Source organism: Cherax quadricarinatus, chromosome 41 (genome assembly GCF_038502225.1).
Source record: "Cherax quadricarinatus isolate ZL_2023a chromosome 41, ASM3850222v1, whole genome shotgun sequence".
Taxonomy (NCBI): domain Eukaryota; kingdom Metazoa; phylum Arthropoda; class Malacostraca; order Decapoda; family Parastacidae; genus Cherax; species Cherax quadricarinatus.
Window position 1 is genome coordinate 31,016,259 of NC_091332.1, and position 23,649 is coordinate 31,039,907.

A 23,649-nucleotide genomic window follows, 5' to 3' on the forward strand; every position below is an offset into this window, starting at 1 on the left:
TGGGCTAAGCTATTTAATTTTCCAAGAAAATGGTGTATATCTACATTTTTCGGCATAAGACACAAAATATCATCAACATATCTGAACCATTTAGCTCTATTAGGGAGGATTGTGTTAAGCAACCTTGTTTCAAAAAATTCCATGTATAGGTTACTAAGAACAGGTGAAAGAGGATTTCCCATTGCCATACCAAACTTCTGAGTGTAAAACTTATCATTAAATACAAATTTTGCATCAACAATGCAAAGTTTAATAAGTTTAATGATAGTAGGAACAGGCAATGGTAAATCATAGTTAACGAGTTCTTCAGATAAGAAACTTAATAAATCATCAACAGGAACTTTCGTAAACAAGGAAGTAACATCAAAACTAACCATGTTAAAATCATTTAAGTCAGTCAAGGAGCTTAATTTATCAACCAAGTCTATGTTGATAAATTAAGCTCCTTGACTGACTTAAATGATTTTAACATGGTTAGTTTTGATGTTACTTCCTTGTTTACGAAAGTTCCTGTTGATGATTTATTAAGTTTCTTATCTGAAGAACTCGTTAACTATGATTTACCATTGCCTGTTCCTACTATCATTAAACTTATTAAACTTTGCATTGTTGATGCAAAATTTGTATTTAATGATAAGTTTTACACTCAGAAGTTTGGTATGGCAATGGGAAATCCTCTTTCACCTGTTCTTAGTAACCTATACATGGAATTTTTTGAAACAAGGTTGCTTAACACAATCCTCCCTAATAGAGCTAAATGGTTCAGATATGTTGATGATATTTTGTGTCTTATGCCCAAAAATGTAGATATACACCATTTTCTTGGAAAATTAAATAGCTTAGCCCATTCTATAAACTTTACTGTTGAGTTTGAAGAAAATAACTCATTGCCTTTTCTAGATGTTTTAATTATTAAGGGTAATAATGAATTCAAATTTAAAATTTACAGAAAACCTACAAATAACTGTTCCTATGTCCACTATTATTCCTCGCATCAAGATAGAGTCAAACTGTCTGTTTTCTCATCAATGTTTTTGAGAGCTTTACGAATTTGTAGTCCTGAGTTCATAGATGAGGAAATATCCAATATTTATGAAATAGGTAATGATTTAAAATACCCAAGAAATGTAATTGATAAATCTTTTAAAGTTGCTAGGAACACTTTTTATAATCCAAAAAAGGGCAACCAGCCTTATTCAACTAAAAATATGTTGGTTCTCCCTTACCATGAAAACTTGGTTGATATGCCTTCTCTTCTTAAGACTTTTAATATTAAAGTTGTATTCAAAAATCTTAATACAGTAAAAAAACTTTTGATTAAGAATTCCCCCCAAAATGCTGATGGATGTGTCTATAAGATTCCTTGTAAAATTTGCGATAAAGTTTATTACGGTCAAACTGGTAAAAATCTCGAACTAAGATTAAAACAACATAAATATAGCATTAGAACTGGACAAGATTCCAATGCTCTATTTATTCATGTAAGAGATTTTAACCATCCAATTGATTTTCAAAAAGTTGAGAAAGTAGTATCAAGCAAGTCCATGGTCGACAGGAATATAATTGAATCTTGTTTCATAAAAAGCAGTTTTGACAATAATATGAATATTTCCTTTGGTTTATATAAATTAGATCCATTTATAATTAATAGAATTTGGGTAGAATTTAATAATACACTGGACAAATAAATACCTTGGGGGTGAGTTTTGCAAAGGACCTATCCAAGTTGGCTCGCCGCGCGTCACGTGTTTAACCGTTGTGGGATCTGATAGTGAGGTGCTGGCCGGACCCCTTATATAGCTTCCTTGGATGCTTCACTTTCATAGTTCCTTGATAATGTGAGTAGTCACGAAAGCGCTTGGAATTTCTCTATTCTTTCAGAGTGGTTGTTTTGCATATTTTGAAATCACCTGTTTACTGTGATCTTATTGCATATCTATAATATATATATATATATAATATATATATATATATATATATATATATATATATATATATATATATATATATATATATATATGTCGTGCCGAATAGGCAGAATTTGCGATCTTGGCTTAAATAGCAACGCTCATCTTGCCATATCAGACAAATGAAAATTTGTGTATGCAATAATTTTGCCAAAATCATTCTGAACCTAACGAAAAAAATATATTTCACTGGGTTTGTATAGTATTAAATTATTGTAAACAAATCTAAAATATATTTAGTTGGGTTAGGCTAAAATAAATTGCTCTTGTTATAATAAGGTTAGGTAAGTTTTCTAAGATTGTTTTGGTGCAAAATTAAAATTTTTTACATTAACATTAATGCAAAAAATATATCTTTAAACGTATAAGAGAAAATTTCAGAAAGGACTTAATTTTAAATGAGTTCTTGCTAATTGACCAGTTTTACATATTCGGCACGACATATATATATATATATATATATATATATATATATATATATATATATATATATATATATATATATATATATATATATATATATATATATATATGATGTATGTATCTATTACAGACAGCTTACATCACTGGAATACTGTATAGATATCCACTGGTTTTGCACAGCATTTCGGGCAACTTAGGTTAATCATGTCTCCCAGGATGCGACTCACAACCGTCGTCTTATACTCACGTACCTATTTCTCCGTGAATAGAGGTATTAGCTGTCAGGAAATAATATCCAACTTTTTCTTCGTGTCTGGGATCGATCCTAGGCCCTTAGTGTGTGGGCTGAAGACGCTATTAATCTAGCCATAAGCACCCATAATTATAGTAGCAGTGAAAAGAGGATGTTTTCTGCACTACACTGCACTACACTGCACTACACTGTTCTCTTAATTATAGTAGCAGTGCTACTGTTTACTACACTACACTGCTTCCTTAATTACAGTAGCAGTGAGAGAGACAGTGTTTGTTGTGCTATAATGATGCTTTGATTAGTAAAGTTAAATGAGAAAAGCCTAAATCATACAACCTTGAGTTTGCTCAACCATGTTACTCACTAAATTAAGAAGTATCATGAATTCCTTATTTGTTTTAAGTAATTCAAGAAAGTTGTTAGTTGAACATCAAAATGGTATACAGATAGTTCCTGACTATGGAACTGAACTTCTCCAGGCTGAGGGACTGACAACCTCAAATTCTACGACTTTAAGGGTGATGGACTGATTACATCGTCTTCACATCTCTACTGTTCCTGCCTACTTTCTGTATTCTACTGAAGAAGCATACTGTGTAGGCGAAACGTTTCGGAATAAAGTTGTCTAACTGTTGCCTATGTGTCTAACCTAACAAAGTTGTTAGTACAAGTTGATTCAGAATCAGATTTTATTTTATTAAGGGTAAGACACATGTGCAACAGTTGGTATCTTGATTGTCGAAACTTTTCGCCAACACAGTAGTCTTCTTCAGTCACATACAGTGCACGCAGGCGTAGTAGTGAAGTAAAGATAATGCAATCAGTCCATCCTTGGATAAATAGTATCTCAGGTGGTCAGTCCCTCAACCTGGTGAAGAATTCAGCTCCATGGTCTGGAACAAGGTGGTCAGTCCCTCAACCTGGAGAAGAATTCAGCTCCATGGTCTGGAACAAGGTGGTCAGTCCCTCAACCTGGAGAAGAATTCAGCTCCATGGTCTGGAACAAGGTGGTCAGTCCCTCAGCCTGGAGAAGAATTCCGCTCCATGGTCTGGAACAAGGTGGTCAGTCCCTCAGCCTGGAGAAGAACGCTCCTTGGTCTGGAACAAGGTGGTCAGTCCCTCAGCCTGGAGAAGAATTCAGCTCCATGGTCTGGAACAAGGTGGTCAGTCCCTCAGCCTGGAGAAGAATTCCGTTCCATGGTCTGGAACAAGGTGGTCAGTCCCTCAGCCTGGAGAAGAATTCCGCTCCATGGTCTGGAACAAGGTGGTCAGTCCCTCAGCCTGGAGAAGAATTCAGCTCCATGGTCTGGAACAAGTGGTCAGTCCCTCAGCCTGGAGAAGAATTCCGCTCCATGGTCTGGAACAAGGTGGTCAGTCCCTCAGCCTGGAGAAGAATTCCGTTCCATGGTCTGGAACAAGGTGGTCAGTCCCTCAGCCTGGAGAAGAATTCAGCTCCATGGTCTGGAACAAGGTGGTCAGTCCCTCAGCCTGGAGAAGAATTCCGCTCTATGGTCTGGAACAAGGTGGTCAATCCCTCAGCCTCGAGAAGAATTCCGCTCCATGGTCTGGAACAAGGTGGTCAATCCCTCAGCCTCGAGAAGAATTCCGCTCCATGGTCTGGAACAAGGTGGTCAGTCCCTCAGCCTGGAGAAGAATTCAGCTCCATGGTCTGGAACAAGGTGGTCAGTCCCTCAGCCTGGAGAAGAATTCCGCTCTATGGTCTGGAACAAGGTGGTCAATCCCTCAGCCTCGAGAAGAATTCCGCTCCATGGTCTGGAACAAGGTGGTCAATCCCTCAGCCTCGAGAAGAATTCCGCTCCATGGTCTGGAACAAGGTGGTCAGTCCCTCAGCCTGGAGAAGAATTCCGCTCCATGGTTCCAGCAGTGAAGATGCCTATTGCTCATCAACTCGTCAGTATTTTATACCATTTTCAACATTATTTTTATTAATTGATCAGTCCTTGATGATGAACAGCAAGAAATCATCAGAAATTCTCAACACACAAAATTCCGCGAGTACACTGCACATACAAGTTAGTCTAAATGAAGAATGGACTTCGACAATGGCAATAAAATTGATCGGGAAGCCATAATTATAGAAATATATGAATTGACAAGAGGATAAAGTAAATTCTTTTGTGGACGGAAGAAAGACAAATTGGTGTTAGCAATGCAGGTCTGAAATTGCATTGGTAGTTGAGTCAGAGGTTTATTACATGATTCAGTAAAGTGGTGTGAGGGGGTAGTAGTAAGTGAGTCAGGGGTTTATTACATGATTCAGTAAAGTGGTGTGAGGGGGTAGTAGTAAGTGAGTCAGAGGTTTAATACATGATTCAGTAAAGTGGTGTGAGGGGGTAGTAGTAAGTGAGTCAGGGGGTTATTACATGATTCAGTAAAGTGGTGTGAGGGGGTAGTAGTAAGTGAGTCAGGGGTTTATTACATGATTCAGTAAAGTGGTGTGAGGGGGTAGTAGTAAGGTCTAAATATAAGAGTTGCTGCTGGTATATTACGTGTTTCAAAAAACAATTATTACAGGTTCACGCAAACTTCCCTGTTCCTCGAACTAAAATTAAACCAATTTAGGAGCTGAATAATATTTCGCCGAGGTACTGCCCAGCAAACACCTGAGGTACAGGGTGGGTACATGTACACGGTGCAGGGTGGGTACAACTGCACGGTGCAGGGTGGGTACATGTACACGGTGCAGGGTGGGTACAACTGCACGGTGCAGGGTGGGTACAACTACACGGTGCAGGGTGGGTACAACTACACGGTGCAGAGTACGTACAACTACACGGTGCAGGGTGGGTACAACTACACGGGGCAGGGTGGGTACAACTACACGGTGCAGAGTGGGTACAACTACACGGGGCAGGGTGAGTACAACTACACGGGGCAGGGTGGGTACAATTACACTGTGCAAGGTGGGAACAACTACACGGTGGAGGGTGGGTACAACTACATGGTGCAGGGTGGGTATAACTGTACAGTGCAGGGTGGGTACAACTGCACGGTGCAGGGTGGGTACAACTGCACGGTGCAGGGTGGGTACAACTGCACGGTGCAGGGTGGGTACAACTGCACGGTGCAGGGTGGGTACATGTACACGGTGCAGGGTGGGTACAACTGCACGGTGCAGGGTGGGTACAACTACACGGGGTAGGGCGGGTACAACTACACGGGGTAGGGTGGGTACAACTACACCGGGCAGGGTGGGTACACCTACACGGGGCAGGGTGGGTACAACTACACCGGGCAGAGTTGGTACAACTACACGGGGCAGGATGGGTACATCTACACGGGGCAGGGTGGGTACAACTACGCGGTGCCGGATGGGTACAACTACACAGGGCAGGGTGAGTACAACTGCACGGTGTAGGGTGAGTACATATACACGGTGCAGGGTGGGTACAAGTATACGATGCAGGGTGGGTACAACTACACGGGGTAGGGTGGGTACAACTACACGGTGCAGGGTGGGCACAACTACACTGGGCAGGGTGGGTACAACTACACTGGGCAGGGTGGGTACATGTAGTATACGGTGCAGGGTAGATACAAATATATATATAGTACAGAGTGGCTAAAAATAATTTTGTGGCATAGACTGGGCACAGGAATGGTGTACACGCCCTCATTCAATGTATTAATTAAAAAAAATTTCTATCGACCGCCCCAAGATCAAAATCTGCGCGGTATTGTTTGTGGGTGGGTGGAAAGTCACTGAAAATTTGAGAGTACTGCAGAGGTGGTTACGTTGCGTGAGGCGCAGTGTTTATGTGAGGTTGTCCAGGCACGCCACTTCCCTGGGAAGTACACCTTTGATGCACTACCACACAGAGCTCGGCCTCTCTGTTATGCTGCTGCTTAACACTGCTGGGGAAACACTTCAGTACATACAGAGGAAGCACTGCATTAAACTGCAGTACTGTCCAAGGAGGTACACACTTCAGCCAGTACCTCGACAGAAGACGCTGTGGCTACATCACTACCTCGGGACGTACGCATTTACGGTAGTACGGTAGAGGACTCTGTATTTAGCTACATCAGTGTACACAACTAACCCTCACATAGGACAAGAAAGTAATGACGACTTTTCGGTGCGACTTGGATCACTGAAGCGAGAAGGGTTAATTGTGATATTATATTGGCCAGAAAAGGAGTGCTGGCACGAGTCCTCGCCAGATGGCGACTCGTCACTGGTACACGAAGGTGTGTATAAGTTTGTACAAGTGGAGTTCCATTTACAACCCTTTGGAAGGGACAGCCCTATCACAATGGCACAATTTATGTACGAGAGTGGCGTCGGGGGAAGGACGAGCTAATGCTAGTGGAAATAGCGGTAGTAGTAGCAGTAGAAATAGCAATTGTTGTAGTTGTATGGGATTATGGGTAGAGTACATTACCCCCATCACTAACCAGACCCCTGATCTGAGAATTGTCCGGTGTCCAAGAATTTTCCAGTATGAAATATTTATTTGTTTTAAATGATGGAGAATCTTTTCCTGAAGGTAATGAAACCAAAAGTACGAAATTTGATGGAAAACCTACGGAATTACGCTCTCGCAAATTTAGCGGTCTCGACGATATTTACGCATCGGCGATTTCGTCCAATTTTAGCCCTATTTTCAGCCAATTCCATTGTTTCAGTAAACCAAACATAATTATTTCACTAGTGTTTCTTCCATTATATCGCCTGAGTACAAGAAACCGCCCATTTACTTATTTCAGCTACCAAATAAAGTGATGGAAATTGGAAGTTTGGCCATTTTCGCACAAAATTAAAAAGTTGCCAATTTAAAAATAGGGTCGAAAATAAACAATGTAGACAATCCCGGCACTAAAAAAACACATTTTCCCTGTCCATTAGTTACGTTCCCAAGACTCTTCAATAATACCCTTAATTCCCATTGTGAATTTGTGTTCAAACAAAAAAATAAATAATATACTTATATACAGACCACTACATTATTGTAATAAATGTATAAATAATGTCAAGGCATTCCTGAACGTGTATTAGACTAACCAGTTGGACACGTATTCGAAAAGTGACGTAATTTGTGTACTCTGACATACAGGAAAAAATTAAACATTTCCTCTACTCTCCGTTTATGGAAATGTTTAGCCACGACTGGCTTCTTCAGTCTTAATACATATACAGTGGCACGAGTCAGGTGAAGTGTTGCGTGGGTAGAGGTGGTAGTAGTAGTAGTAGTAGTGGTGGAACTGTGGTGAGACGGGTTGGGTTAGAGAAGGACCTGTTGACATCACGTTACAGCAGTCACCAGAATGGGTAATATGGTGTTGATTAGCAATTTTGATGAATAGTGTTACAGCAATTAGGGCAGTGTCTATGCACTTTCGCCGTCTTAAATTGTCTTCTTTAATCACTAGTTCAGCCTCACTGAATTTCATGAAGTGCCTAACATCGTCCCAGTGCTGAACACACGCGTTTTTATGGTCATCATTTCTGCAAGCATTTTTGTGTTCTGTGATCCTGATGTCCAGAGATCCGGCTGTTTCCCCCACATATACTTTGTCACACCCCCCACATGGTATAGTGTATATTCCGGCACTTGTGCCAGAATCATGCTTGGGCTTTTGTGCCAGTTTCCTAATAGTAATTGATGAGCTGGTAGGTATGTTACCTAGTTTTCTGTCAAACATTTTTGAATCGTTAGTTGCAACGTTGCTGATCGGTAAAACGATGCAATTTGGAGATCTCGTTGAGGATACGTGTCGAACGTTTCCTGCAGTCACATATGAAGTGTAGGGGAAAGTGTAGCATGATGAGAGAAGAAATGTAGAAGATCGTTCTTGTAGGAGAACGTGTAAATTTAATAATAGGTTCCAGTGTGTTGGTGTTGAGGATGTCACGTACGTCTAGATTTTTGGGTACAATGACCAAAATATCATCAACGTATTGCATCCATGTAACTGATTTAGGGATATTGAGGATCCATCTGGATTCTAGGTCCTCCATATATAAATTGGCAAGGGGTGAGCCCATGGCTAGCCAGAACAGTTGTTTATACTTTTTGTCTTCAAACCTAAAGCAGTTACAACGAACACAAAGTTCGACAAGGCTCACAAAATTCTGGCGAGGTACAGGTAACTCTGTATCATCGCTAATCACCCTGCGAAGATGATCAATGGCTTGATCAATTGGGACATTGGTGAATAAGGTAGTCACGTCAAAACTTTCAAGTTTCTTATCACTCGTATCGAGATCCCTGACACAGTTAAGGAGGTCACCCGAATGCTTCAGGTGAGCCTGACTAATCGTAACCAGAAGTTTAAATAAACATTTCGCCAATACTCCTGTCAGGCTGTGTGGGGCTTCTGTATGCCAGTCGCAAACTTGAGACCTAAGCTGAGTTTGCGACCGGCATACGGAAGCCTAAATACGAGTAAGATTATGATACAGTGATAAAAAATCACTATTACGGTGACTCTGAATTTAACAAAGGCTTCATACAAGGACTCATTGCAGCTGCGGTTTCGGAACCTAGTCGTCCAGTCATTCCACGCCGCTACATCCAGGCACTCAAAACATGGACACTAATAATGATATTCTCATCCCCAAAGCGGACAGAGAAGTGGTCATCCTCAACGGTACAGACTACATTAGTAAGATACAAGATTTATTAAAGGACCTCAATACATACGCTTCCATCCCCGAGCATACATAGATGAAAGAAACAATTTCCTTTCTCGGTAAGACCCGTAGCATACTCAGGAAATCAGAAGGGAAAAAGCTCTTGCCCCTCGTTCCTACCAACCTTAAGTCAGCAAGGTTTATGGTTCACCGAAGACCCATAAACCAAATGTGCCTATGAGACCAATTACATCTGGTATCGGAGGCGCCCCACACAGCCTGGCAGGAGTTATGGCGAAATATTTATTTAAACTCTTGGGTAGGATTAGTCAGGTTCACCTGAGGCATTCGGGTAACCTGCTTAACAGTGTCAGGGATCACGGCATGAGTGATAAGAAACTTGCAGGTTTTGACGTGACTGTCTTATTCACCAATGTCCCAGTTGATCAAGCCATTGATCTTCTTTCCAGTGTGATTAACGATGATATAGTTACCTGTACCTCGCCAGAATTTTGTGCGCCTTGTCGATAAGAAGTATAAACAGCTGTTCGGGCTAGCCATGGGCTCACCCCTAAGTGCAGAACATCCTAATTTATATATGGAGGACCTAGAATCCAGACGGATCCTCAATAACATCCCTAAGCCAGTTACATGGACGAGGTACGTTGATGATATTTTGGTCAGTGTACCCAAAAATCTAGATGTACGTGACATCCTCGACACCATCAACACTTGAACCTGCTATTAAATTTACACTAGAGGAGAAGGACAACCAATTAGCTTTCCTCGACGTTCTCCTATTCACTGGTGAAAACAAACTTTCTTTTAAAGTCTATCATAAACCTACCTACAAGAACGATCTTCATTTCTTCTCTCATCATGACACCAGAACGAAAAGATGGGTAGTTATAGGCTGCTTTCTGAGAGCTCACAGAATTTCCAGTCTGCAGTTCCTCGAAGAAGAATGCACATACATCACTACACTTTCCCCAACACTTCACATGTGACTGCAGGAAACGTGCGACACGTATCCTCAACAAGACCAACAACAATCAGGTTGAAGAAAGCGTCAAGTTGCATTGTTTTACCGATCAGCAACGTTGCAATTAACTTTTCAAAAATGTGTGACAGAAAACTAGTGAGGCTAAACTAATGATTGAAGAAGACGGCGAAAGTGCATAGACGCTGCCCTAATTACTGTCAGTAACAATATTCATCAAAAATCCGGTAGTTGCAGTATCCCAAAATTGCTAATCAACACCATATAATCCATTCTGGTGGCTGCTGTAACGTGATGCCAACAGGTCCTACTCCAACCCAACCCGTCTCACCACAGTTCCACTACTACTACTACTACTACTACTACTACTACTACTACTACTACTATTACTACTACTACTGCTACCACTACTGTCTCTACTCACGCGACACTCCACCTGACTCACGCCACTGTATTCTCGTTTTCTTAGTTATCTACCTGGAGTCTATCCGGAGGGCATTCCGGGGGTCAACGCCCCCGCGACCCGGTCCAAGACCAGGCCTCCCGGTGGATCAGGGCCTCATTAACGAGGCTGTTACTCCTGGCCGCACGCAATCCAACGTACGAACCACAGCCCGGCTGATCCGGCACCATCTTTAGGTATCTGTGCAGCTCCCTCTCGAAGACAACCAGGGGTCTTCCCGTAATGCCCCTTATTCCTGAAGGCTGTTGAACAGTCTTGGGCCCTGGACACTTATTGCGTTTTCTCGTAGTGTACCAGTGACACCCCTACTTTTCACTGGAGGTATGTTGCATCGCCTGCTATGTCTTTTGCTTTCGTATTGAGTGATTGCTGTGTATGCATATTAGGGACCAGTTCCTCCAGAATCTTCCAGGTGTAGAATATGATATATCTCTCTCGCCTGCACTCTAGTGAGTACAAGCCAAGTGCTTCCAGGCGCTCCCAGTAGTTAAGGTGTTTGATGGAACTTATACGTGCAGTAAAGGTTCTCTTTACATTCTCTAGCTCTGCAATTTCACCTGTCTTGAATGAGGATGTTAATGTATAGAAGTATTCCAGAGTAGAGAGAATAGGTGATTTAAAAAGGATCATCATTGGCTTAGCATCTCTTGTCTAGAATGTTCTCATTATCCATCCTATCAGTTTCCTAGCAGATGTGATAGTGACATTGTTGTGGTACTTGAAGGTGAGGTCTTCGGACATTAACACACCCAGGTCCTTCACATTACTTTTCTGCTCTGTTGTGTGACTGGAGTTTGTAGTATACTCAGTCCTAGTTATTATTTCCTCCAGTTTTCCATAACGGAGTAGTTGGAATTTGTCTTCATTGAACATCATATTGTTCTCTGTTGCCCATTGCAAAACTTGGTTTATATCTTCTTGGAGCTTTGCCGTGTCCTCAATGGATGACACTCTCATGCAGATCCTAGTATCGTCTGCAAAAGATGATACAGTGCTGTGGTTTACATCTCTGTCTGTGTCTGATATGAGAATAAGGAACAGGATAAGTGCGAGTACTGTGCCTTGTGGGACAGAGCTCTTCACTATGGCAGATGCTGCCATAGTGAAAAGCTCTGTTTACCACACTCTTTGTGTGCGATTGGTTAGAAAGTTGAAGATCCATCTGCCTACTTTGCCGGTTATCCCTTTAGCACGCATTTTGTGTGCTGTTACACCAAGGTCGCACTTGTCAAAGGCTTTTGCAAATTCTGTATATACTACATCTGCATTCTGTTTGTTTTCCAGTGCATCTAGGACCATATCATAGTGGTCTAGCAGTTGCGAGAGGCAGGAGCGACCTGCTCTGAACCCATGTTGCCCTGGGTTGTGCAATTATTGGGAGTCCAGGTGGTTTGCTATCCTGCTTCTTAGAACTCGTTCAAAGATTCTTATGATGTGGGACGTTAAAGCTATTGGTCTATTGTTCTTAGCTACTGCTTTGCTGCCACCTTTATGGAGTGGGGCTATATCTGTTGTTTTTAGTGACTGGAATCTCGCCTGTGTCTAAGCTCCTCCATAGCATACTTAGGGCCCGTGAGAGGGGTTTCTTGCAGTTTTTAATGAACACCGAGTTCCACGTGTCTGGGCCTGGGGCTGAGTGGAGGGGCATGTCGTCGATGGCTTTCTCAAAGTGTAGCAGAGTTAGGGTTATGTCATAAATCGGGCCTATATTGGCAGGGTTTTGAGGCTCATTCATGAAAAAATTGTTTGGATTGTCTGTCTTTAAACTGGTTAGTGGCTCGCTGAACACTGAGTCATATTGCGATTTCAGTATCTCGCTCATTTCTTTGTTGTCTCATGTGTAGGATCCGTCTTGTTTGAGCAGGGGCTCTATACTAGAAGTGATTTTTGACTTGTTTTTGGCACATGAAAAGAAATATTTCGAATTTCTTTCAATGTCTCTCTTGGATCCTGTATGAGTCCTTAAACTTTAGCTCAATATTTTCCACTTCCCTGGTTAGCACTTCCTTCCGTGTATCAGATAATCTGGCATTCTTGAGGAGCTCAATGGTTCTTCGTCTTCTCCTGTAGAGGGAGCGTCTCTCTCTCTCCAGTTTACTTCTTCTTTTCCTTTGTCTTGTAGGAATATACCTTGAACATACTTCAGCTACCAGGAGGATGATCTTTCCGAGGCATTGGTTAGGGTCCATGTAATTTAAGATATCCTCCCAGCATGTTTCATTTAGGGCATAGTTTACCTGATCCCAGATGATGTTCTTGTTGTTGAAGTTGAATTTGGTAAAGGTACCCTCATAACTGTATGCATCTTGCCGACCAGGACTCCTGTGCATGCAAGTCTGGATTTCGATTGATTTTGATCAGAATTTGTTGTTTTTGATATATTCCTTACCAGGTCGTCATTAATTGTGAAAATGAGGTCCAATGTGTTCTCCAGTCTTATTGGCTCCACTATCTGCTGACTTAGGATGTGTTTGTTGCAGAAATTCAGCAGCTCCTGTGTGTGTGACTTTTCATCTGAGCTGCCTCCATGGAGTTTTTCTGCTACAACATTATTTGCTATATTCTTCCATTTTGTGTGTCTTAGACTGAAATCACCAAGCAGCAAGATGTTTGGGGATGGGGCTGGAAAGTTGCCCAGACAGCAGTCAATTTTTGATAGTTGTTCTTTGAAATGTTGGGAAGTTGCATCCGGTGGCTTATATACAAGTACAATGATTTTGGTTCTCGATTTTTATTGTCAGAACTTCAACTACATCATTTGTGGTGTTCAGTATCTCTCTGCAAATGAGTGACTCTTTGACATACAGGCCAACCCTCCCTTGTTGCCTGTTCTTTCTGTCGCATCTGTATTAAGACTGAAGAAACCACTCGTGGCGAAACGTTTCCTCTAATAAATGTCTTGAACTGTATATAAGTGTCTTTTTCCACATCTTGCCAGTATCACCATACCATTTCTTCAGTACCTAATGAGTTGGATGGTTGAGGGGAAATGCAGTTCCATTAGTAATTCGTGCCACTGAGGCTCAGTTCCCATTGAGGGATACCTAGTCCTGTGTATTAGAACCATTATCGAGTGAGGGTGTGGTAAGCAAAGAATGTGTTACAATTTATTCAGTGTACGTCATATAGGCATGCCTTCCGACCAGCGAACCAGATGCTAGGAGTATGAGTAAGGGCGTCCTCATTATGCTAGTACTTGGTTCAACCCGCCAATAACAAGGAAGCCCTCCAATATTGTGAAGCGATGTGGTACAATCGTGAATCAACTTTGGCAGACTTACCTCCAAGTCTGGTCAAAGGCCTTTCTATACTGTGTCTTTTGCTTGCAAAATTACCTTTCTGTACATATCCCATGTAAATACTGTACATATATTTGCTTGTTTGGTTAAGGAAATATATAAGTATTTACTCTCTGCTGCCATTTGCTCGTTCCTCGTTTCTACCTTGGTTATTATAGTGCTACTGACAGGCGTACAGGCCACTAGACTCCACAATATGGGATACCTGTCCTGAACTCTTTGTCTCTACAAGCCTGCCTACAGTATTGCGTTGCTAACCTGCAAAGTCTTTGTGCGCTACTGCTTCGTGTTACATTGAGCCTTTTGCAAATTAGCGTTTATGATGCTTTTGAGTTATGCCACGGACGCAAGTTAGGAGACTGGTAACCCAGATTATCCATACAACGCTGCTGCCGTATTGATAGTTATATTGGTATAGTGTCAACGAACTCTTACTGTTGCACAACTTTCGGTGTGTTTACACAACAAATTAAGGTTTGAATTGTGTAAATTACGTACCAGCCCGAGATTTCAGCTGCTATAGGAGCTATTAATCACCGATCCCGGTTTCGATTCCTTCGTAATGGGGAAGAATAAACTCATGAGAAACAGAACCAATATCCACCTGGGGAAACAGGTTGTGAGTCGTGGTTGTCTCCAGGGGAGTCAGCTTCGTCAGAGCTTGAGTTGGTTAAACTCAATCTTGAGCAAACGAGGGAGCAATGTGCCTTTGCTAAAGAGGAATTTGATAGAAGGAAAGGAGACAGTTTCACCATGCTGTGGATAATTTGTGTTCAGAAATCTGTGTTTCTCCGTTTTCTGATTCTGAGCCTTAGAAATTTTTCGAGTCTTTCGAAAATAAGGCTCGAGCTTTGTGATAGCCAATCACAGGAATTTGCAGCTGGTTTGAGTGATGAATATTGCGCTAATTACGACGTTGTGAAAGCGGCTAATATTCAGACATAGGCGCATTTATACTGAGCAAGCATCAGTTGGGTCAGTCTCATGTGAACTTTGTTCGTGGACAAACTAAAGCATTGAACAAGTGTTCGGCTCCCCATTAAACAAGGGAGAGCAAATTGGTCGACTCCTGAATATATTGGTATCTCAAATTTCAGTGGGCTAGTGCATATAGTGCTTCGTGACAATCTTCTTGAATCGGTTGGAGCGGCGGTTCCTGTTTTTAGAAGACCATTGAGCGACAACTACTAAGGAAGCAGTTGGACTTGTTGACACAACCGAGCGGTCCGTTTCCTCCCAACAGCCTGGTATGGACAGCGATCATCGTGGACGGACCTCTGAATTTCGTCTGCAGCTGGAAGCTGGGGTTGAAAAATGATGCCTGCTTCAAAAATGATGCCTGCTTCAAAATGATGCCTGCTTCAAAATCAGGAAGGAGCAACAGACAAGATTCCCGAAGCCATCACCTGTTACTACCGCCGTATGAGTGGTCACATGAAGGCTACTTGCCCGAAGCTAAGTAAACCTGCTGCTAGTGGTAAGTCAAATAGACCACTACCACTAGGAAAATTAACTGTTTACCACTGAAATGAATCGGCAGGAAATATATGCCTGTATGGCAGCGTTTTATAGTCACAGTCAAATCTCCTTTAAGCAGGAAAGTCCTGTTGAAATATCTGCCTTCATGGATACAGAGACTTTTTGCTCCCTCTTACAGATTCCAACCTCCAATTTCTGAGGAGACCTCATTAAACTCTTCACTGTTAGTAGAAGCCTATAAGAAAGCTGTATTTTCTGTTCCTCTGCATAGAATATTCATTACTGGATAGGTGTGTCGGGGGGGATTCCCCATAAAAGATGCTTTATAGATGCTTGGCGACAATGTTTTGAATTCCAGATGCTATCCCGGGCTCACTGTAATCACCAAAGCCTCTTCTGCGATGTTAGCCATAACTCGGGCAATGTTCAAAGGAATGTCCTGGAGGACTCCGATCTAGCGCTAAACAATTTATTGTACGAGGAAAACTGGCCAGGACTTTGTAAATCAAGGGAAAATCCTAGATCGTCTTTCTGTTCCAGGGTCGCAGGATTGCAGGATGTTCCTGGTTCCATGCCCAAAGAATTGTTCTGTCGAGAAGAGCTACATCCTCTCTTAATTAAAGTTGCCGTGAGAGAATCCAACTCTAGTCACAAGTTAAATATATCCTTAGATAACTATTTAGTCCGCCTACTGGTAAGGACGTAGATGTAGTGTTAAAACCAGGATATTTGGGTGTTACTGAAACCCTTTAAAGGATACTGCAGCATTTTTATTGGCCAGGTACAAGATGAGAAGTGCGGAATTATCTGATCCCGTCGTAAGTATCAGCAAGTGGGTACCCAGAAACTACTTTAAACCCGCACCACTTCGTTCCATGCTCACTGAATTGTGGACATAATCATCAAATGTGTGGGACCCTTAAAGAAGGCCAAGTCGGGTAACCATGACTCACGAAATCGTAATGACACGATTCCAAACAAACCATACCACGGACGGGATTTGAACCCGCGGTCCAGTGGCTAACGCGACGGTCTGGAGTTTTGAGACTCTCTGACCGCGGGTTCAAATCCCGTCCGTGGTATGGTTCGGGTAACCATTATGCGTTGACCATTTTTTACAACACTACTAGGTATCCTGAGGCAGTACCTATGCCAAGTATTGATACTAAAGCCATTCTTAAAGACATGTATGCACAGGGCTCTTGTCCAGCAAAATGTGATCAGTTGTGAGGGTGCCTTCACAATATTTAACTTTAGTAATAAAAATATACAATGAGAACAAGTCGACCATGTCCTAAATGAAACAAGCTGGGAAAATATCTTGAACAAGATGGATCCGAGCCATTGCCTAGAAAAAATTAACTCTGTGGCACATGAAGTCTGCTCAAGGCACATCCCATTAAGAAAAAGAGAAGATGTAAACTAGAAAGAGAGAGACGCTCCCTATACAGAAGAAGGCGAAGAATCAGAGCTGCTGAGTGGGGTCAATATATCTGCAATACGAAGGGAGGCAATGGCCAGAGAAATAACAAATATCGACCTTAAGCTTAAGGAACCTTATAGGAGACAAGAATCTCAGGAAGAACTAAAAGCCATAAAGGAAATTGACAAAAGCCCAAAATACTTCTTCTGTTATGCCAGATCTAAAGGTAAAACAAAATCCAGTATAGGACCCCTGCTTAGGAGAGATGGGACATAGATGACACCAAAGAAATGAGTGAGATACTGAAGTCCCAATATGACCGGTGTTCAGCGAATCGTTAACCAGACTAAGGTCGACAATCCAAATGAATTATAACAGATACCCAAAATTTGGTCATCTTTAAAATCTCTGATATTATCCTAACACCACAAGACTTTGAAGAGGCAATAAATGACAACGCTCATGCACTCTGCCCCAGTCCCGGACTCTTGGAACTCAGTGTTCATTAAGAACTGCAAGAAGCCCCTGTCACGTTCCTTCAGCATTCTATGGAGAGGGAGCATGGAGACTGGGGTAATCCCACACTCGCTAAACACAACAGACATAGCCCTACTCTACAAAGTGGTAGTAAACCAATTGCAAAGAACTGCAGACCTATAGCACTAACATCCCGTATCATAAAAATCTTTGAAAGGGTTCTAAGAAGCAAGATCACCAACCACCTAGATACCCATCAATTACACAATCCAGGGCAACACTGGTTTAGAGCAGGTGGCTCCTGCCTGTCCCAGCTACTGGACCACTATGACAAGGTCCTGGATGCTGTAGAGGATAAAATGCTGATGTAGTATTCACAGACTTTGCGAAAGCTTTCGACTATTGTGACCATGGTGTAATAGCACACAAAGTGTGTGTGATAAAGTAATAACAGGAAAAGTTGGTAAATGGATCTATAATGTGCTAACAAATAGAACACAAAGACTAATAGCAGAGTAAACTCTGACGCAGCTACAGTGAAAAGCTCTGTTCCACAAGGCACAGTACTCGCTCCCATCCTGTTCCTCATCCTCATATCTGACAGAGATGTTATTCATAACTCCGTTTCTTCCTTTGTGGATGACACTCAAATTGCCATGACAGTGACCTCCATCGAAGACACCACAAGACTCCAAGCGGACATCAACCAGATTTTCAAATGGGCCACTCATGAAGTTCAATGAAGAGAAATTTCAACTACAAAGATGTGGAAAACTTGAAGAAATAAAAACTGGATCAGGGTATACAATAAATTTTAACCATACAATTGAGCGAAAAATTAATGTGAAGGACCTGGGAGTGATAATGTCAGAGGATCTCACCTTTAAAGACTGCAGCAATATCTACCACATCTGCTAGAAAAATAATAGGATAACCTTCAAAACTAGGGACGCTAAGCCCATGATGATTCTCTTCAAACCGCTTGTTCTCTCTAGGCTGGAATACTGATGTACACTAACTGCTCCTTTCAGTGCAGGTGAAATTGCTGACCTGGAGAGTGTACAAAGAACTTTCATGGCACACACTATGATAAAGCACCTAAATTACTGGGAACGGTTGAAGTCCCTTGATTTTTATTCCCTGGAACGCAGGCGAGAAAGATACATGATTATATACACTTCGAAAATCATAGAGGGATTGGTATCAAACTTACACGTGAAAATTACTCTATATGGAAGCAAAAGACTCGGCAGGAGATGCAACATTCCCCCAATGAAAAGCAGGAGGGCCACGAATACACAGAGATAACACAGTAAGTGTCAGGGGCCCAAGACTATTCAACTGCCTCCCAGCATACATACGGGGGATTACCAATAGACCCCTGGTTGTTTTTAAGGAGCTGGAGAGGCACCTAAAGTCAATACCTGACCAGCCGATCTGTGGTTTGTACGTCAGTTTGCTAGTGACCAGCAGTAACAGCCTGGTTGATCAGACCCTGATCCACCATGAGGCCTGGTCTCATACAGAGCCGCGGGGACGTTGACCCCTGAAACCCCCTCTAGGTATACCCCAGGTATGTGTTAGACCCCTAACCTCTCTTACGAACCCTAAAACTATATTTTCCTGGACCTCTAGTTGTGAAGAGGCATCTAACCGTGTTAAATGTCTCTACGCTGCTCCCAAATTGTCCCCAGATTTTTTGGAGTGGGGACAGTGTTACTCAGAGCAACTGGTGAGGGATGTCTGCAGCCCGTGACATATTATTCGGCCAAATACGATACCTACCAGCAGGCCTATTCTAGCAATGAAAAATAGGCCCCGGTACTTGTGCTGGAACATTTCATCGTGTTCTAGTGCGGAACATCACATGTGGTCACCGTCTTCAGTGACCACAATCCGCTGATCTACCTCAGCACCATGAGAAACAAAAACACTCCATTCTTACGTTGGGTTGCATCCTGCAAATGTCACATTGCAGGCAAAGATAATGTGCTGGCTGACACCCTCTCCAGATAATTTGTTAGGATGTTTTAGGGAAAAAAACACAACAGTTAATTAAAACTCGCAATTATTGTAGGGGATGAAGGGGAAAAACATATTACACGAGAAACGAGAAAATCGTCCTAATGACTTTGAAAATACAAAAGAAATTAAAATGGGAAGTAAGCCCTTTCATTTCCCATGGCCATAAAATAAAACTTGAGTAAATATGGCCAAGAGTTTTTTTTCTTTATTGAGGGGGCGCTGCTCCCGTTCGCAGGTGTTTTGAACCTACTCTAGCCCTACTGTCTGCTGTCCTACTGTCTTGAGCCTACTCTAGCCCTACTGTCTGCTGTCCTATTGTCTTGAACCTACTCTAGCCCTACTGTCTGCTGTCCTACTGTCTTGAGCCTACTCTAGCCCTACTGTCTGCTGTCCAACTGTCTTGAACCTACTCTAGCCCTACTGTCTGCTGTCCTACTGTCTTGAGCCTACTCTAGCCCTACTGTCTGCTGTCCTACTGTCTTGAACCTACTCTAGCCCTACTGTCTGCTGTCCTACTGTCTTGAACCTACTCTAGCCCTACTGTCTGCTGTCCAACTGTCTTGAACCTACTCTAGCCCTACTGTCTGCTGTCCTACTGTCTTGAGCCTACTCTAGCCCTACTGTCTGCTGTCCTACTGTCTTGAACCTACTCTAGCCCTACTGTCTGCTGTCCTACTGTCTTGAACCTACTCTAGCCCTACTGTCTGCTGTCCAACTGTCTTGAACCTACTCTAGCCCTACTGTCTGCTGTCCTACTGTCTTGAACCTACTCTAGCCCTACTGTCTGCTGTCCAACTGTCTTGAACCTACTCTAGCCCTACTGTCTGCTGTCCTACTGTCTTGAACCTACTCTAGCCCTACTGTCTGCTGTCCTACTGTCTTGAGCCTACTCTAGCCCTACTATCTACTGTCCTACTGTCTTGAACCTACTCTAGACCTACTATCTACTGTCCTACTGTCTTGAGCCTACTCTAACCCTACTGTCTGCTGTTCAACTGTCTTTATCCTTCTCTAGCCCTACTGTCTGTTATACATCTGTCTTGAACCTACTCTAGCCCTACCGTCTGCTGTCCAACTGTCTTGAACCTACTCTAGCCCTACTGTCTGCTGTCCTACTGTCTTGGACCTACTCCAGCCCTACTGTCTGCTGTCCTACTGTCTTGAACCTACTCCAGCCCTACTGTCTGCTGTCCTACTGTCTTGGACCTACTCCAGCCCTACTGTCTGCTGCCCTACTGTCTTGAACCTACTCTAGCCCTACTGTCTGCTGTCCAACTGTTTTTATCCTTCTCTAGCCCTACTGTCTGCTATCCATCTGTCTTGAACCTACTCCAGCCCTACTGTCTGCTGTGCTACTGTCTTGAACCTACTCCAGCCCTACTGTCTGCTGTCCTACTGTCTTGAACCTACTCCAGCCCTACTGTCTGCTGTCCTACTGTCTTGAACCTACTCTAGCCCTGTCTGCTGTCCTACTGTCTTGAACCTACTCTAGCCCTACTGTCTGCTGTCCTACTGTCTTGAACCTACTCTAGCCCTACTGTCTGCTGTCCTACTGTCTTGAACCTACTCTAGCCCTACTGTCTGCTGTCCTACTGTCTTGAACCTACTCTAGCCCTACTGTCTTCTGTCCTACTGTCTTGAACCTACTCTAGCCCTACTGTCTGCTGTCCTACTGTCTTGAACCTACTCTAGCCCTACTGTCTGCTGTCCTACTGTCTTGAACCTACTCTAGCCCTACTGTCTGCTGTCCTACTGTCTTGAACCTACTCTAGCCCTACTGTCTGCTGTCCAACTGTCTTGAACCTACTCTAGCCCTACTGTCTGCAGTCCTACTGTCTTGAACCTACTCTAGCCCTACTGTCTGCTGTCCAACTGTCTTGAACCTACTCTAGCCCTACTGTCTGCTGTCCTACTGTCTTGGACCTACTCCAGCCCTACTGTCTGCTGTCCTACTGTCTTGAACCTACTCCAGCCCTACTGTCTGCTGTCCTACTGTCTTGGACCTACTCCAGCCCTACTGTCTGCTGCCCTACTGTCTTGAACCTACTCTAGCCCTACTGTCTGCTGTCCAACTGTTTTTATCCTTCTCTAGCCCTACTGTCTGCTATCCATCTGTCTTGAACCTACTCCAGCCCTACTGTCTGCTGTGCTACTGTCTTGAACCTACTCCAGCCCTACTGTCTGCTGTCCTACTGTCTTGAACCTACTCCAGCCCTACTGTCTGCTGTCCTACTGTCTTGAACCTACTCTAGCCCTGTCTGCTGTCCTACTGTCTTGAACCTACTCTAGCCCTACTGTCTGCTGTCCTACTGTCTTGAACCTACTCTAGCCCTACTGTCTGCTGTCCTACTGTCTTGAACCTACTCTAGCCCTACTGTCTGCTGTCCTACTGTCTTGAACCTACTCTAGCCCTACTGTCTTCTGTCCTACTGTCTTGAACCTACTCTAGCCCTACTGTCTGCTGTCCTACTGTCTTGAACCTACTCTAGCCCTACTGTCTGCTGTCCTACTGTCTTGAACCTACTCTAGCCCTACTGTCTGCTGTCCTACTGTCTTGAACCTACTCTAGCCCTACTGTCTGCTGTCCAACTGTCTTGAAGCTACTCTAGCCCTACTGTCTGCAGTCCTACTGTCTTGAACCTACTCTAGCCCTACTGTCTGCTGTCCAACTGTCTTGAACCTACTCTAGCCCTACTGTCTGCTGTCCTACTGTCTTGAACCTACTCTAGCCCTACTGTCTGCTGTCCTACTGTCTTGAACCTACTCTAGCCCTACTGTCTGCTGTCTTACTGTCTTGAACCTACTCTAGCCCTACTGTCTCCTGTCCTACTGTCTTGAACCTACTCTAGCCCTACTGTCTGCTCTCCTACTGTCTTGAACCTAGTCTAGCCCTACTGTCTGCTGTCCAACTGTCTTGAACCTACTCTAGCCCTACTGTCTGCTGTCCTACTGTCTTGAACCTACTCTAGCCCTACTGTCTGCTGTCCTACTGTCTTGAACCTACTCTAGCCCTACTGTCTGCTGTCCAACTGTCTTGAACCTACTCTAGCCCTACTGTCTGCTGTCCAACTGTCTTGAACCTACTCTAGCCCTACTGTCTGCTGTCCTACTGTCTTGAACCTACTCTAGCCCTACTGTCTGCTGTCCTACTGTCTTGAACCTACTCTAGCCCTACTGTCTGCTGTCTTACTGTCTTGAACCTACTCTAGCCCTACTGTCTGCTGTCCTACTGTCTTGAACCTACTCTAGCCCTACTGTCTGCTGTCCTACTGTCTTGAACCTACTCTAGCCCTACTGTCTGCTGTCCAACTGTCTTGAACCTACTCTAGCCCTACTGTCTGCTGTCCTACTGTCTTGAACCTACTCTAGCCCTACTGTCTGCTGTCCTACTGTCTTGAACCTACTCTAGCCCTACTGTCTGCTGTCCAACTGTCTTGAACCTACTCTAGCCCTACTGTCTGCTGTCCTACTGTCTTGAACCTACTCTAGCCCTACTGTCTGCTGTCCTACTGTCTTGAACCTACTCTAGCCCTACTGTCTGCTGTCCTACTGTCTTGAACCTACTCTAGCCCTACTGTCTGCTGTCCAACTGTCTTGAACCTACTCTAGCCCTACTGTCTGCTGTCCTACTGTCTTGAACCTACTCTAGCCCTACTGTCTGCTGTCCTACTGTCTTGAACCTACTCTAGCCCTACTGTCTGCTGTCCTACTGTCTTGAACCTACTCTAGCCCTACTGTCTGCTGTCCTACTGTCTTGAACCTACTCTAGCCCTACTGTCTGCTGTCCTACTGTCTTGAACCTACTCTAGCCCTACTGTCTGCTGTCCTACTGCCTTGAACCTACTCTAGCCCTACTGTCTGCTGTCCTACTGTCTTGAACCTACTCTAGCCCTACTGTCTGCTGTCTTACTGTCTTGAACCTACTCTAGCCCTACTGTCTGCTGTCCTACTGTCTTGAATCTACTCTAGCCCTACTGTCTGCTGTCCTACTGTCTTGAACCTACTCTAGCCCTACTGTCTGCTGTCCTTCTGTCTTGAACCTACTCTAGCCCTACTGTCTGCTGTCCTTCTGTCTTGAACCTACTCTAGCCCTACTGTCTGCTGTCCTACTCTAAGGTCGTATCTGACTTGAAAGTTCCTTTGAGTTGAACACTCCCAAATGAGTTGGATGGTTGAGAGGAAAGTTGGTTCCCTTAGTATTTCGTGCCATGATGGCACACTGCCCATTAAGGGATGCCTAGT